The following is a 12,100-nucleotide window of genomic DNA, read 5'->3' as shown; positions in this document are numbered from 1 at the left end:
TAGCAAGTATAAGCATTAATGATGTAAGGAATAAACAAACTGAGATGTGAAAATGGGTACAGAGGAAAAAGAATATTACAAGATGCAAAGTGAATAAAATTACACCAATAAAGTATAAAAGTATCAGAGAGAGAGAGAGAGAGAGAGAGAGAGAGAGAGAGAGAGAGAGAGAGAGAGAGAGAGAGAGATCAGAGGAACTTACAGGTTTCCTGGGGTATGGAGGAGATGAATAAAGTAAAACATCATAGTGGAGGAAATGACTGACATTTAATATCAAGGTGCAAGAATTGCAGAACTTACAGGGTAATAAATGAGCAAGGGATAGAATTCAAGAAGTATGCATGAAATACACACTGGAAAGATGACCACAGGAAAACGTGTTAACGAAAAATATAATTTATTCTGTGATGTAGTCATAGGCTACTTTGAAAAGTATTATTACAAAAATTAACGTGAATTGGCAGGGTTAAATCATTTTAATAATTGTATTGTAAAGTTCTTAGTGGAACAATTACTAACAAAGAGATAGAGGGGCTGGCCAGTACTTACCTCAGCTCTGTACAGCCGATAGAAACAAAAAACAACCGAAAATTTAAGCTCCTAGCTTTCGGAATAAATGTTCCTTCATCAGGGAGGAGAGAGGGGAAAGAAAGGGAAGAAGGGAAAGTGGATTTAGTTACTCACAACCCAGGTTATGAAGCAACAGGGAAAGGAAAACAGGGAAGTTCTTAGTGGAGTCATCCTAGCAATAAAATTTATGTATTTTCAAGAAAAAAATACAGTCCTCCACCAAGATGATACTGAATAGGAAAATTAGGAACATTATTTAAAAGTAAATAATACACTGATCAAATATAGCCTCAAAATTGCACACATTAAATAACTTTTGTTCTGTCAATGGTATATGATTTATGTATAATCATTTCCTTAATAGATAGATTTCAGTTTCTAAGAAAAACATTTAGAACATTTTTTATAAATTACAACTACATACTACATCTCCAAATGATGTTTTCATTGTCATAAACTCTCTTAATAATAGATTTCCAAGTGGTTATGAAGAAATCAATATCAAAATTATAAAAAAAAATTGTTCAGTTCAGCTTTCAAAATTACTAAGTTACTTACGTAATATAACATTTCATAGCGGTATTTTCCCCCAATATACTAAACCACACTGTTTCAAATCAGTTCACAATCAAGGAGCTAAAACAGCAAAGAATTACCAATCCATCTAACTATTAGCAGTAGCATTTTTTTCCAAGATCATGTACATAACCATTTTTAAACACTTAATACACAAAACATTCTCAGAAGCAAATGGTTTTGATTTAAAAGAGGACTGGTAACTGAACAGGTGATATTTACCTCGCCAAATGATATAGCCCACCAAAAATGATACGTAAGAAATTACAGTGTTACCACTGGAAATATTTTGTAACTTAGCATATGCTTTTGATGGTGTGAACAGATAAGAGTCCTCCATCACCCCCCGCCCCCTTCATCACCCCTTCTTTAGGTCAGATGCATCAAGAGGTAAGCCTGGAAAAGACTACAGCCATCAGCCATACATGCTGAGGGACTTGGTGCTGAAGCACACACATTTGCGACAATTACTTCAGTATTATGGATAAATAAGTTTGGTGTGAAAAAGGAGACAATAGTAAAGCTCACGTATTGTTGCTCTGGTGTTTATCAAAGTCTGAATGTGAACTATGATGAGATGGAGATCAACATCTAGGAAAGTTCAATGTGATTTAGAGAAGGACCAGACGAATTTCAACTGGAAAAAAGGACTTTAGAAGAAAGGATATCTGAAGCTCTTTATTCCAAGTCTATACCACAAATATACAATTAATGAATTTGTATAATGCCATGTGGCATAGTGGCTGGGAACTGAGGAATGCCTCTTTCATGCAGTTCATAATAAAGCTGGCATAGGATGGAGCCACTCTGGTAGCTACAGCTATTTCCCCTGATTTGTTTGTATATCTGGCACTCAAACCTGAAAAGCTAAAGATGACAACAGCTAGTGTGAAAATGAATGACGTTTTTGAAGAGCTTTTGATGGGCACTGGGAGAGGCAGAGTTCGGAGACAGAGAATCCGTGTGTGTGTGTGTGTGTGTGTGTGTGTGTGTGTGTGTGTGTGTGTGTGTGTGTGTGTGTGTGTGTAGAATGTTAGTCTAGGGAACAACAATAACATGAAAGGGGCCAAGGCATGGATATGAGATCTATAGGAAATGGTCAGACTCTTTTATGTGTCCGCCTCGATAGCTGAGAGGTCAGTGCGGCAGAATGCCATGCAAGGGGCCCAGGTTCGATTCCCGGCTGGGTCGGAGATTATCTCTGCTCAGGTACTAGGTGTTGTGTTGTTTTCATCATCATCTCATCCCCATCAACACACAAGTCGCTGAAGTGGCGTCACCTCAAAAGACTTGCACCAGGCGGCCGGTCTACCTGACAGGAGGCCCTCGCCACACAACATTTCATTTCATGTATCACATAAGCCTCCTGGTAACTTTGAGGTGCTGGTCCTCAAGAGCTATGGTGCATTCTGTTGGGGTTTTGAAATCTGTCACAACGGGACAACTGAGATGGCTACCTATGATTTTCTTCATATAGACAGGATTTGAAACTTAGTGTCTGGGCGTCAACATACTAAATAAGTATGATGTAATTCTAAAACTTACATAAAACAAAAACCTATGAAATTTTCTTTGAAGAGTAGGAGATTTCTGAGTGTTGTTAAGAGTTTACTTTATTTATTTAGAGGAGCCTCTATGGGCTGCATGGTAACAACCAATTTCATTTTAGTGTCTAGGTCTTATTCTTGTTCCAGCTTTGATTTCCTGCGTGTATCTTCTGAGCCAACCAAGAAGTGCCTGTTTATGCTCTTTGGACAAAGGTCCTCTCCATCTTTTGGATGTTGATGCCATTTTAAAACCTTGGTAGTCGTTCACCAATCTTCTAAATTTGTTCCTGCCATGAATTTCTCTCTCTGAGATACCAATCTGCCTAAGACCATGTTTCACATTCTTCCACCATCTCGGCCTTGTTTTCTTACACTGGACGAAACTCCATATTCTTTTTGTTAGTCGGTCACCATCCATCCTCATGAGATGACCATAAAATAACAATCATCTCTTCTTAATGGATGCTGTGATAGGTTCTGTCCATCTTTACAAGTCCTCATTTGCTCTCATTCACCATTGTCCATCAACCCATCTATTACCTAAGATTTTCCTTAATATCCTACACTCTCACTTTTCCAGCCGCTCGGACTGACCTTGTCTATTCATGGTCAAAGTTTCGGATGTGTATAAGCCCTCAGGTTTTACAACTGTATTATAATGTCAAGACTTGGCCCCTTAACTCATAGACTTTTTACTATATGTATTCTTTGGCAGTTGGTATGCCTGGTCTAACTTCCTCATCCTGACATTAATTGCTTCTTCTTCTAAACCATTCTCCTGGATGACTTCACCGAGATAGCAGAAATTCTTAATTCGTCCTATTTTTCCCAGATTAGTGATTATCCATTCAGGTCCATCACAGATGTTCTTGATATATTTTGTCTTTTGAATAGAGATCTGGAGTCCAACTTTTTCAGCAATTTCTGACTGCCTATTGATCTTGTTGACTACTGACTCTATGTTGTTAGCAAAAATGGATAGGTCATCCGCAATGGCCAAGCAGTCAATGTATTTCAATTCTGCATTTATTTCCAAATGAAATATTAATTAAAAATTAATTAATCATATTTTTTAAAAATTATCATTTCTATTTTTAATTACTAATTCCAAAAAGATATATTAACTTTTGATACAGTTATATGGAAATGCCTTATTGTTGAATGAAAAAACTACATACATGAACAACACTGTTCAATCTCTAGAAATAAAAGAGTATTATAATTTTCACCTCATGTTTCACATTATTTTAACCAGATTTTAATTTACTTTGTTACATTTCAAATAATTTAATAATTAAAAATTAAAGATTGTTCTTATTAAAAAAATAGGCTTTGAAAGTTGTTAATTAGCATTTCAAATTGATGGCAGATAAAGAAACTAACTAAAAGTAAAAAATTAATTCTCTACAAGCAAGAATCAAACTAACAACTTCTCAATTCCTAGACTTTTATACTACTAATTCAGCTACCAATGACTTCATTGAAATCAATTTAGAAGTGCTCAGAAATCTTCTAATCTAAAGGCAATTTCAAAAGTGCTTTTTGAAACTGTGTCATATTGATTTAGGAAATCAATACCAATGCACTTATCTTCAAATCCAATAAGCACAAGAAAAAAAAAGGATGAGGACCAAGCAGTCCATGAGGTCCACTTATTTAGGTGCATTAGGTACCAGGCAAAATTTAACGTTATAGAGATCAGGATGGGTAAGGAGATCCATGAAGGCAATTGTGAGAACTTGTAAGGTATCTAAGATACCTTAACTTGTTTTGTTCTTAGGATCAAGCCTGAACCACTCTTCGTTGTATCTTCTTTCTCCACTCTCAAATGACTTTTTCCAAGACGCAGTTGAAAAGGAGCGAGGATAGTCCATCTCCTTGTCTTATGCCCATTCAGATTGTACACGTTTCTGAAATCTCACCCATAAATTTTATTTATGACACTGTGGTAGCAAGAGTTTGTTTGATCAGCTTTCTTGATGTATCATTCACCCCAAACTCTTCCAAAATATTCATTAATTCCTCTCAGTCAATGGAGTCATATGTCTTCTGAAAATCAACAAACATGACCACATAGTTATTTCCTCCATTTTTTTTAGCCTGATGATTTTCTTCAAGTTAAAGATCTGTTCTGGGCAGGAAATGCCATTTTGGAAACCAGCTTGATATTCCCCAATCAGATGGTCAAAGTGACCTATTCTGTACTGTATTGCTTTGGAGAGAATCTAATATGGTATATATACTAATGAGATGCCCCTGTAGACACTGACATTCTTTTTATCACTTTCTTTTGTGTGTATAGGATGGCTTAAAGCCGACTGCCATTCAGCTGGTATCATTCGGTTCTCCAGATCTCCTCAAAAAGTCGGACTAGTACATCATTTGGTTCTCCAGATCTCCTCAAAAAGTCGGACCAGTACATCATTTGGTTCTCCAGATCTCCCCAAAAAGTCGGACTAGTACATCATTCGGTTCTCCAGATCTCCTCAAAAAGTCGGACTAGTACATCATTCGGTTCTCCAGATCTCCTCAAAAAGTCGGACTAGTACATCATTCGGTTCTCCAGATCTCCTCAAAAAGTCGGACTAGTACATCATTCGGTTCTCCAGATCTCCCCAAAAAGTCGGACCAGTACATCATTCGGTTCTCCAGATCTCCCCAAAAAGTCGGACAAGTACATCATTCGGTTCTCCAGATCTCCCCAAAAAGTCGGACTAGTACATCATTCGGTTCTCCAGATCTCCCCAAAAAGTCGGACTAGTACATCATTCGGTTCTCCAGATCTCCTCAAAAAGTCGGACTAGTACATCATTCGGTTCTCCAGATCTCCTCAAAAAGTCGGACCAGTACATCATTTGGTTCTCCAGATCTCCCCAAAAAGTCGGACTAGTACATCATTCGGTTCTCCAGATCTCCTCAAAAAGTCGGACTAGTACATCATTCGGTTCTCCAGATCTCCTCAAAAAGTCGGACTAGTACATCATTCGGTTCTCCAGATCTCCTCAAAAAGTCGGACTAGTACATCAGAGTTTCATTATTTGCAGCTTCAGTAGTTCCCTCACTCTTGAATCCTCTCCAGCTGCCTTATAGCTCTTAACACTGTTGATAATCTCTTTAATCTCCTCTTTACCAGGTGGAGATGAATTGGGTAGTTTGTGGATCTGGGCACATACAGGGAATCTTTCTTCTGCTTCCTCACAATGAAGTAGGTTTTCAAAATAACGAGACATGATCATGCAGTTTTCTTTGTTGGTCATGCTGAGCTTTACATTTTTGTCTCTAAAACAAACAATAGGGGCTTGGTATCCTATCAAATTCAACTTGAACTTCTGATAGAAGTCTCTAGCATCATTTTTTTTCCGTAAATCCTGACCAATCTGTTCTAACTCCTGTTTCTCATATATTATATTGCAAAAATAGTTAATGAGATGCTGTGAGCTGAGTCAATAGCATATGAGTTTAGTAACCACTAAAGAACTGGTTCACTTCCCATTAATAGCTACTTGTTCTTTTTCTTGTATTTCAATTTTGCATTCATTTTCAAATGAAATATTAATAAAAAAATAATTAATCATATTTTTTTAAAATTATCCTTTTATTTTTAATTACTAATTCCTAAAAGATATATACACATTTGATACAGTCATACAAAATGCCTTATTGTTAAATGAAAAAATTACATACGTGAACAACACTGTTCAGTCTTTAGAAATAAAAAAGTATTTTATTTTGCACCTGAAGTTTCACATTTTAACCAAATTTTAATTTACTGTGATACACTTCAAATGTTTAACAATTAAAAATTGTTCTTATTAAAAAATACAATTTGTAAGTTGTTAATTAACATTTCAAATTGATGGCAGATAAAGAAACCAACTAAAAGTAAAAAATAAATTCTCTACAGGCAAGAATCAAATCAACAACTTCTCAATTCCTAGACTTTTACACTACTAATTCAGCTACCAATGACTTCAATGAAATCAATTCAGAAATGCTCAGAAATCATCTAATCTTCAAAGGCATTTCTCATGTGCTTTTGGAAATTGTGTCATATTGCTTTAGGAAATCAATACCCGCACACTTATCTTCAAGTCCCATAAGCATGAAAAAAACCCGGTGAGGACCGGGCAGTCCGTGAGGTCCTCTTATTTGGGTGTATTAGGTAGCAGGTAGAACTTAACATTTTGGAGATCAGGAAGGGTAAGGAGATCCATGAAGGCAATTGTAAGACATTGTAAGGTATCCAAGATATTCAACAGCTCATTCTAGCTGAATGTAATGGGAGCACAAAACATGGTTCAATGGAACTTCTGAGTCTGTTATTCCATGAATTGAGGAGGCAGATCTGGGTAACTAGATTTCCTAGAGGTGAAGTTTATTTGTGAAATATAAAAACTGGTGGAAATGTTTACATGTAGTGCTCATTATTCAAGGAACACAATACACAATTATGATCAGTTGCAAGATTATTTCTTGCACTTTGTGTTTATTGTTCTCTGTCAAGCTGATTCTAAGTAGGTGCAACTAAGATAACAGAAGAAAATCAAGGTGTTAACATGGCAGGGGAAACTGTTCCTACCACCGTAATGTGGTCTTAACTTTAGATGTCATGTATTACAAAAAGTTAGATATGGTGGAAATCAGTAAAGTGCAGCAGGAATAACAGGACTTCTGGTCAGGTCAATACAAAGCTATCAATACAATGTCAAGTGCAGAGTAATGCAGTAGTTGTCCAAATAATGAATATAAAAACTGGAATGCAGGTAAGCTACTATTGACAGCACTGTGAATTCATTATTGCAGCCATGATAGACACATAGCTAACACTTATCACAACAGCAGAACTTATATGCCAACTAGCTCTGCAGATGACGAAGAGATTGACAGAAATCATGATGAAATTATTCAGATTGTTAAATGAAATGTAAATTTAATTGTGATGGGTGACTGGGATTAGGCAGCAGGAAACGGAAGACACAGAAAAATAGTAGAACAACACAGACAGGGGGAGAAATGAATGAAATGGGGAGCCAACTGACTGCACAGAGCATCACTAACATTTAGCTGAAGAATAATGAAAGAAGATTGTATATGTGGAAGAGACCTGGGCGCAATGGAATGTTTCAGTGAGATTACATAATGTTAATACAAAGATTTTGAAACCAAATCTTACAGCAAGACATTTCCACACCCAGATGTGAATTCCGGCCAAAACTTATTACTCACAAACTGCAGATTAAAGCTCAAAAGATTGCAAAAATGTAGAAAATTAAGAATATGGGCTCTCCAACAACTGAAAGAACTAGAGGCAGGTAAGATTTCAAAAGGAGCTTTAGGTAACACTGGACTGAAACAAAGGAAGGGCATACAGTTGAAAATGAATGGGTATCTTTGAGAGACAAAATACGCAGAGCAGCAGTGTATCACATAGGCAAAAGGACAAAGCCTAGTAAAATCCTTGGAAAATGCAAGAGATACTGATTTTAATTGAAAAATTAAGAAAATACAAAAATGCAACAAACAATGCAAAAGATAGACTCTTTTAAAAAATGACATTGGCAGAAAGTGCAACATGGCTAACCAGGGTTGGTTAGGTGATAAAAACAATGTTGTAGAACCATGAATAACTAGAGGAACAATAGATGCCACCTACAGGAGAACTGAAGATACTTCTGGAAAAAAGAAACAGCTGTATACATATCAAGAGCTCAAATGGCTAGCTACTAAGCAAAGAAGGAAGATGTGAAAGGTGGAAGAAATATACGGACAGCCTATATAAGGTAAACAATCTTGAGCACAATATTATAGAGTGCATATGAGCATCTGCCCCCCCCCCCCCCCCCCCCCCCGCCCTCACCCCAATGAACCACGGACCCTGCTGTTGGTGGGGAGGCTTGCGTGCCTCAGAGATACAGATAGCCATACCGTAGGTGCAACCACAACGGAGGGGTATCTGTTGAGAGGCCAGACAAACGTGTGGTTCCTGAAGAGGGGCAGCAGCCTTTTCAGTAGTTGCAGGGGCAACAGTCTGGATGATTGACTGATCCCGCCTTGTAACAATAACCAAAACGGCCTTGCTGTGCTGGTACTGCGAACGGCTGAAAGCAAGGGGAAACTACAGCCATAATTTTTCCCAAGGGCATGCAGCTCTACTGTATGATTAAATGATGATGGCATCCTCTTGGGTAAAATATTCCGGAGGTAAAATAGTCCCCCATTCGGATCTCCGGGCGGGGACTACTCAAGAGAATGTTATCAGGAGAAAGAAAACTGGCGTTCTACAGATCGGAGTGTGGAATGTCAGATCCCTTAACCGGGCAGGTAGGTTAGAAAATTTAAAAAAGGAAATGGACAGGTTAAAGTTAGATATAGTGGGAATTAGTGAAGTTCGGTGGCAAGAGGAACAAGACCTCTGGTCAGGTGACTACAGGGTTATAAACACAAAATCAAATAGGGGTAGTGCAGGAGTAGGTTTAATAATGAATAAGAAAATAGGAATGTGGGAAAGCTACTACAAACAGCATAGTGAACGCATTATTGTGGCCAAGATAGATAGGAAGCCCACACCTACTACAGTAGTAAACGTTTATATGCCAACTAGCTCTACAGATGACGAAGAAATTGGAGAAATGTATGATGAAATAAAAGAAATTATTCAGATAGTGAAGGGAGATGAAAATTTAATAGTCATGGGTGACTGGAATTCGAGTGTAGGAAAAGCGAGAGAAGGAAACATAGTAGGTAAATATGGATTGGGGCTAAGGAAGAAATGAAAGAGGAAGCCACCTGGTAGAATTTTGCACAGAGCACAACTTAGTCATAGCTAACACTTTGTTTAAGAATCATGAAAGAAGGTTGTATACATGGAAGAACCCTGGAGATACTAAAAGGTATCAGATAGATTACATAATGGTAAGACAGAGATTTAGGAACCAGGTTTTAAATTGTAAGACATTTCCAGGGGCAGATGTGAACTCTGACCACAATCTATTTGTTATGACCTGTAGATTAAAACTGAAGAAACTGCAAAAAGGTAGGAATTTAAGGAGATGGAACCTGGATAAACTGAAAGAACCAGAGGTTGTACAGAGTTTCAGGGAGATCATAATCAAACAATTGCCAGGAATGGGGAACGAAATACAGTAGAAGAAGAATGAGTAGCTTTGAGGGATGAAGTAGTGAAGGCAGCAGAGGTTCAAAAAGGTAAAAAGACGAGGGATAGTAGAAATCCTTGGGTAACAGAAGAAATATTGAATTTAATTGATGAAAGGAGAAAATATAAAAATGCAATAAATGAAGCAGGCAAAAAGGAATACAAAAGTCTCAAAAATGAGATTGACAGGAAGTGCAAAATGGCTAAGCAGGGATGGCTAGAGGACTAATGTAAGGATGTAGAGGCACATCTCACTAGGCGTAAGATAGATACAGCCTACAGGAAAATTAAAGAGACCTTTGGAGAAAAGAGAACCACTTGTATGAGCATAAAGAGCTCAGATGGAAACCCAGTTCTAAGCAAAGAATGGAAGGCGGAAAGGTGGAAGGAGTATATAGAAGGTTTATACAAGGGTGATGTACTGGAAATTGAAGAGGATGCAGATGAAGATGAAATGGGAAATATGATACTGCGGGAAGAGTTTGACAGAGCACTGAAAGATCTGAGTCGAAACAAGGCCCCGGGAGTAGACAACATTCCATTGGAACTACTGACGGCCTTGGGAGAGCCAGTCCTGACAAAACTCTACCATCTGGTGAGCAAGATGTACGAAACAGGCGAAATACCCTCAGACTTCAAGAATAATATAATAATTCCAATCCCAAAGAAAGCGGGTGTTGACAGATGTGAAAATTACCGAACTATCAGTTTAATAAGCCATAGCTGCAAAATACTAACACGAATTCTCTACAGACGAATGGAAAAACTAGTAGAAGCTGACCTCGGGGAAGATCAGTTTGGATTCCGTAGAAATACTGGAACAAGTGAGGCAATACTGACCTTACAACTTATCTTAGAAGAAAGATTAAGGAAAGGCAAACCTACGTTTCTAGCATTTGTAGACTTAGAGAAAGCTTTTGACAATGTTGACTGGAATACTCTCTTTCAAATTCTAAAGGTGGCAGGGGTAAAATACAAGGAGCGAAAGGCTATTTACAATTTGTACAGAAACCAGATGGCAGTTATAAGAGTCGAGGGGCATGAAAGGGAAGCAGTGGTTGGGAAGGGAGTGAGACAGGGTTGTAGTCTCTCCCCTATGTTATTCAATCTGTATATTGAACAAGCAGTAAAGGAAACAAAAGAAAAATTCGGAGTAGGTATTAAAATCCACGGAGAAGAAATAAAAACTTTGAGGTTCGCCTATGACATTGTAATTCTGTCAAAGACAGCAAGGGAATTGGAAGAGCAGTTGAATGGAATGGACAGTGTATTGGAGGAGTATATAAGATGAACATCAACAAAAGCAAGACGAGCATAATGGAATGTAGTCGAATTAAGTCGGGTGATGCTGAGGGAATTAGATTAGGAAATGAGACACTTAAAGTAGTAAAGGAGTTTTGCTATTTGGGGAGCAAAATAACTGATGATGGTTGAAGTAGAGAGGATATAAAATGTAGACTCGCAATGGCAAGGAAAGGGTTTCTGAAGAAGAGAAATTTGTTAACATCGAGTATAGTTTTAAGTGTCAGGAAGTCTTTTCTGAAAGTATTTGTATGGAGTGTAGCCATGTATGGAAGTGAAACATGGACGATAAATAGTTTGGACAAGAAGAGAATAGAAGCTTTCAAAATGTGGTGCTACAGAAGAATGCTGAAAATTAGATGAGTAGATCATGTAACTAATGAGAAAGTATTGAATAGGATTGGGGAGAAGAGGAGTTTGTGGCACAACTTGACCAGAAGAAGGGATCGGTTGGTAGGACATGTTCTGTGGCATCAAGGGATCACCAATTTAGTATTGGAGGGCAGCGTGGAAGGTAAAAATCGTAGAGGGAGACCAAGAGATGAATACACGAAGCAGATTCAGAAGGATGTAGGTTGCAGTAGGTACTGGGAGATGAAGAAGCTTGCACAGGATATAGTAGCATGGAGATCTGCATCAAACCAGTCTCGGGACTGAAGACCACAACAACAACAACAGGGATAAAAAAACAGGGAGCAAAAGGTTACCTACAACTTGCACACAAACCAGAGTGCAACTATAAGAGTAGAGGGGTATGGAAGGGAAGCAGTGGTTGAGATGGGAGCAAGAGAGGGTTGTAACCTATCCCCAGTGTTCTTCAGTCTGTACACAGAGCAGGTTGATTAGGATATCACAGAGAAATTTGGAAACGGAATTAAAGTTCAGGGAGAATAAATAAAAGCTTTGATGTTTGCCAATGGCATAGCGATTCTGTCAGAAATAGCATAGGACT

At 37.9% G+C, this 12,100-nt stretch overlaps 1 protein-coding gene across 1 annotated transcript in view; it reads right to left on the bottom strand.

The window, feature by feature from the left end:
• The window catches only part of LOC126355951 (p21-activated protein kinase-interacting protein 1-like), a 63,637-nt gene that overhangs the window by 21,070 nt on the left and 30,467 nt on the right, over nt 1-12,100 (bottom strand). The window lies entirely within an intron of this gene.

This window comes from Schistocerca gregaria, chromosome 3, assembly GCF_023897955.1.
Source record: "Schistocerca gregaria isolate iqSchGreg1 chromosome 3, iqSchGreg1.2, whole genome shotgun sequence".
In the NCBI taxonomy this organism is placed as follows: Eukaryota; Metazoa; Arthropoda; class Insecta; order Orthoptera; family Acrididae; genus Schistocerca; species Schistocerca gregaria.
The sequence above is the reverse complement of the archived record's forward strand: the minus strand, read 5'-3'. Positions and strand labels throughout refer to the sequence as shown.